The sequence below is a fragment of the Dinoponera quadriceps genome, unplaced genomic scaffold (assembly GCF_001313825.1).
Source record: "Dinoponera quadriceps isolate SergipeBrazil2010 unplaced genomic scaffold, ASM131382v1 scaffold6616, whole genome shotgun sequence".
Classification (NCBI taxonomy): domain Eukaryota; kingdom Metazoa; phylum Arthropoda; class Insecta; order Hymenoptera; family Formicidae; genus Dinoponera; species Dinoponera quadriceps.
This window is the reverse complement of record NW_014560487.1, coordinates 1-5,919: the sequence shown is the minus strand read 5'-3', so window position 1 is coordinate 5,919 and position 5,919 is coordinate 1. Positions and strand designations below refer to the sequence as shown.

Here is a 5,919-nt window from a genome sequence, read left to right as displayed (position 1 = left end):
GCGCGTTAATCTAATTAATATTGGAGATTTTTATTTAAGAAGTATAAATACAATTTACTTCTAATTTAAGAAATATATTAATTTAAGCCTCGGTAAACAAACGGGAGTTCTTCTGGGCAGTCAATTATCCTTTTTTTCTTGTCGGGAAACGCGATGCTTAAATGAAAATTTCCGTAGGGTACCGCTTGGTTCCGCTGGGACGTTCTCATATGTTGCAGTAATTGGTACACTAATTAGAAAGCTGTTGCGATGTAAAATATGTAAATAGTCGTCGCCACTTATAATTGAAAATTAAATACTCGAATTTTCTGGCGAGTCCTAAATAGCATTTTCGAATTTCCTCATCGGGGATTTAAAATTAAATTATCGGTCGATGTGCGCGCGCGCGCGCGCGTGTGTGTGAATATCACGGACAATTATATTCATTACAATTTATCGTCGGCAATTTCATTCTTTTTTATATACTACTGCCGAAAAGGTCTCGGATCTGCTCGGCGAAGGGCCGCGCTAATTCCGCCGGACAGTGCGCTGACACGCGTCATTGAGCGTCAGTATTTCAAGATAGATACGGTAGTTCCCGACCTATTTTTTCCTTATCTCTCCTCGAACGGACACCCACGAGGACCCGTGTGTTTCTGTGCGAAAGCGATCTTCTCTGTATAGGATGCGACAGCACGGCGCCAGACGCGCGTACACAATCAGCCAGCCAGCCAGGTTCCGCCGCTCGATTCCTGCTGGTCGCTTCGAGGAACGAGTGCAAGCACACTCAGTCCTCGACTCACGTAAGGCTTGACGTACGTGATATCGCGGTCGCGACAAACAAGGTGCAAAGGGATGCGCACTCGCGGTTCTGCGGCTCCTTCGGACGGAAAAAGGAGAGAGAAGAAACAAGCTCGATGGGAGGCATAACGTTTCATAACGCGAGATATTTCATTTGGACCTTGTGATCTTTTTGCGCGTGCGACATCCTTTCGAGATAAGTTAATAATAGCAGTCAATATAAAAAGAAATAGATATCGATAAAATGTAGTTACATAATAAAAAACATGTTGTACTTGCGTTGTTAAAATAGGTCCTTGCTAACATTTTTAACATATCAGTGTGTTAACATATTGTGTTAACATATTGTGTTTTATGTTATTTCTCAATATTTTGTGTTGAGTCGATATTCAACATGTGTAAATGTTGAAATAATATATTTTATACTCCAGTGCCGATAAACACATTAATTTTGTGTTAATTTTTTACATAATATCTGTGTTGTTTTTCAAGATACCTATTTTGTATTAAATTAACACAAATTGGGTAGACCGTTTAGAACATGTGTGAAATATGTTACATTTAATATAACATTTTTTTATCGTGTAGAATATCAAAAATACTATATAATTCTGAAATAAGGTTCTCTTTAAAACTCAACGTGGTAGAAACGGCAGTTCTTGATAATAATTTGATATCTGGAGATTCTCCATTGGCTCTTCAAGAGTTCGACAGAATTTACAAGGTTTGTGTAAAACCAAAATCTCGCTTCATGTACAATGGCGTTATCATACTTTGAGTGGAAGTACGAATAATTAAATTCTTCCTGCACACTTGGTTCTTTGCGGAAAATTGATTTACATAGGTGAGGTATGTCCCCGCATTCATTTCGGCGAATGTTAAATTATTGCAAAGTACGGAGGGTTCGGCCGCGCCAGGCCGATAATTTTTCCGTGAGCGAAGCAAGTGCGAGAAAGTTTTCATGAAACTTTCTGGGTCCACCCCCTACCGAGTTTCCGCGAACACGAACGTGCATGAGAGTTTTGCGGAATTTCCGCGTTAATAGAGAACTACCTGTGTGTCTGCCACTTAGAGGCGGACGGTACGTAGACGGTATGGGAGCGAGATCAACGAGCGCGCGGGCAGATGCGGACTCCTTTTCCTCTTCGGCCCCAAATAGGGCAAAACCTAGTCGAGGCCTGTGAGGACCGAGGCGCAGAATGGCGGTAAACCTACTCGTCTCTATTACGACTTGATGTACATTTAGTAAAGTATATACACGCGGCGGCATGTACGTATTCGCGATAGCGCAGATAGATAGCGGTGGGTATTGCGAAACAGTATCTCGAAGAAACTCGCCCGCTCGACTAGCAGAAACAGAATGACGGTTGCATCTCGTTGCATCTCGTTGACCGCAATTCGACATCCTGGTGCGACGAAAATTTTCGCCGGCTCTTATGAACGCACGAGGAAAAATACGTTATTTTGAGGGAGAATCCGCGTGACACACAAACTCGTTCGACCGAAACTCTTCCGAGAGTGCCTTGACACTCTTTCGGAATTATAAATCGAATATTTATATTTACGATAAAATTACTTATCGATCCGTCGAATGTTAAAATTATGTGCTGTCCTTTTAACTCTTGATATACCATTAGAGCACGTTGAATCTGATTTGAACTTGCGAGTTTCATTTTTCATCAATTTATCATCATTTTTAATATTTGTAACGTCTGATACTCTCTCTTCATGCCTTTCTCATCTATATCCTTCCTAAAAATCTTTGAAAAATCAAAGAGAAATTGTACTTGTTTCAGTTTCAATAGAATAAAGTAATCTTTTGCTTCAATTAATATCAATAATGGCATATGTACTAATAAATTTCTGTAATAACAGTAATAATTTCTTTAATAATATACAGTTTCCTCAATAATATAAGAAAATAGAAAAATTTTTTTAATAAGATAAATTTTTAATTAATGTTATGATGGTATACCAACGATTAAACGTTTAACATTTATAATATCTTTCGTCATCCTATATGCATACATAGTACTGTTATGTAAAATGCATCCCGTGTAAAATGCACGACTACAGGTCCATATATGATAGGAAACATTCACCTATAACATCTCAGATGAACGTACCTAAGACCTGCCAATCTGCCAACAACATAAACTTCTCAGGCCAACTTCTCAAATAACTCTCCGGTTTTCCTGTATCACGCCGATTTTCGGGGACTCATCAGTTTCAGCTGTAGTTTCTGCTTTGCCTGCGAATGAAATGAATGCGATAAGTCATGTTGCATATAAAAGGTTGAGTCTCCAAAATACCAGTTTTACGGTACAATTTTATTATATACAATTTTATCATGTATCGTGTGTTAAAGTCGTACTAATCTTTTCGCTAACCTATATTCCAATGTTCGATGTTCGCGATACTTAAAATCGCGGTGAATTTCTACTGACAAACAAAATTCGAAAACTTGCCTAATGTTAACTCACTGTTCATATAACGAATAAATGCGAAGAAAGTCCAATACTTCCGCCATATTGTATCTACATTCTTAACTCCTTTCGTCTCGAAATTTCCTGTGCTCTATTGAGAGATGGAATCGTGAAGAGACAACTGCTCATTTCATAAAATTTGTAAAGCGCACAACTATAACTATTCGACCGTACACTTTGTTTCCCGAGTAACTAACTTAATCTCGTGGGTGCCGGATTATTTTACTCACGCCGGCAGAGAACACACTTCCGTCCGAAACGGAATATTAACCACTAACTCTTAACGATAGGATAGGGCAATGCATTAGACAAGCGCCGACATATCGTACTGTTCTTTCTTTCGACGTACTGATCTTGATCGACGTGTTCAGTTTCACTTAGATGGAGGCGCTTCCATCTGAATTCGTCACCCTACATTCTTTTAAAAAACAGTAAAAAAATACACTTTAGAGTAATATGAAAATTAGCAGGCAATCGTAAATCAGGATAGGAACAAAAATATCGGCATAAATATCTCAAAAAGAGAACATTGATATCATTAACTTTACACTCTCCTTAAATAAATATACATAAACAATTCGTAAAAGAAAAAGAAGGAAATAAAAGAGCACAGAAGAAATTAGACAATGTTAAAAGTAACAATATTCGCATAATTACATATATACTTTATTCGAATTGTCTGTACATTTTTTCAGAGTCTTATTTCTAGCAATATAAAATTCAGGTCACAAGAAACAAAAGTTTATTAAATTGTTGTTCGATCACACTACTAAAAAAGAAAACGTTTATCTGACTTGAATACATATTTTATTCGCATACAAAAAAAGTTTCGCTTAACTTGTCGTCGAATTGTGCAAATTGAAAATGAAAGTCTTTTAATTTGATGCCGAATCGTTTCAGGATAAAAAGTCGTTTGACTATATTACTTTGTGGCGGTTGGTTCCGCCTATATTCGTTTATTTTCGAAGTAGGAGTCAAGTCCCCGGTAACTCTTCTTGGGAACTAATTATACGTATTCAATAAAGGCAGGTTACGTACTTTTTACAGCAGAACTTTTATATTTTCCCTTCTTGAATACAAGTATTTTCTTAAACATAACTCGCTACAACCGACATAGTTAAACGTAAGTCTTTGTTTCGTATTTTACGCTTTCTGTATGCTTCAAGTACTATTTCTGGACTAACTAACCGCCTCGAAGATTCTCTAACGCCTATTCCACTTTTTCGTTGGAAGTACTAAGGAAATGAATTGTCCCTAGCTTGGTGCCACAATCTTGACTACCTGGCGCCATCTAGCGGTGAAAACATGAAAACCTCTAAAAAAGTTTGTGTCTTTAATAAGTAGATTTGAATTTCAGCTGAATGATCCGTAATGTTTAAACTCGTAAGATTTATTAATTCTAAAGTTTCAAATAGAGAATAAAAAAATATTATTAAAATTTAACAAGGATAAATTAAAAACTTAATGATGTAAAAGTTAACGAAATTTTAGAGCATAAGAAAATAAATGATTCTTAAACAAAAGAATTGTCGAATATCAATTCATTGGCCTAAAGCCAGTATTTATAGTCGAATTTTATATTTAAGACCGTCTTAAGTTTATCTTCAGATGCTCTACGACTCGTTTCATTGGCCATTGACCAAGTTTCTGCGTGGCGTTGTTGGGGACGGATCGCGCAGACTCGGAATTCATTCTGTCGATAAAGATCATGCCGCACAACCACGCGGCGAGGCCGAACGGCCAAGCGTAAAAGATTTCCTTTTTGGCCACAACGGTGCACTTTTCCACCACTGGCCACAGGTCGAACATCCAGTATATCTATCGAGCTCTGATGCTTCGCCACTATTATGCAGGCCCTATCCCTTTCTAGATGTTCTCTTCCTCGCAGCTCCCAACGCAGTCCCAGCAGAGTGCTGATGTGATGGCATAATCATGATACCAACCTGAAGACCAAGTTTTACTTGGCATGGGTACAATTTAGCAGTAAATCCGAAGCGACAATCCAATATCTCTCAAACATGCTTCGCGAATACAAATTTGCTTTTCACGTCAGTAGAAAACGTTTTTCCCCCGTTTATCTCTGCGAAATTCTCAAACGCGCACATGCGACGTTCTGAGGTGTTGTTACACAGTTTTTCGCGATGATTTTTCAATATTTTTCTTCCAGAAATAGATACCTGATTTGCGCTTTGGACGCTTCGATCACATTATGTGAACAATTTTCTTTTAATTTTTTGTTCCTGGGTTGAAATTATTATTTTCTAATTGCTTATGCCTCAAAAGTACAGAAAGTGGTTTATTTTCCACAAAGTTTGCTTTTGTGACCAGGACAATGATATTGTAATATTTACCTATTTTCAATGGGAAAACGGGCGAATCTGAGTCTTTTTGTTCACATAAATTCAGAACAAAACGATATATTAACTAAAATTAAAATGTACCTATCTATTCTAATACCTATATTTTCCTATCTTACAGAACATTCCAGATTGGTAAAGTGTTAGATGAACTTGAAGTAATATTTGAAACTTTCTAGAACTCTCAGAAACCTCGAGAACCATATAGAACTTTTCAATAATAAACAAATAGTATAAATACAGGTTATAAACCCATTAGTTCCGTTTTCTGTTTTTCTGTTCCTGTTACCTAAATG

General features: G+C 37.3%; 1 pseudogene; it reads right to left on the bottom strand.

The window, feature by feature from the left end:
* Positions 1-4,060: 4,060 nt before the first annotated feature.
* Positions 4,061-5,196, bottom strand: LOC106750829 (annotated as a pseudogene).
* Between the last annotated feature and the right edge of the window lie 723 nt (positions 5,197-5,919).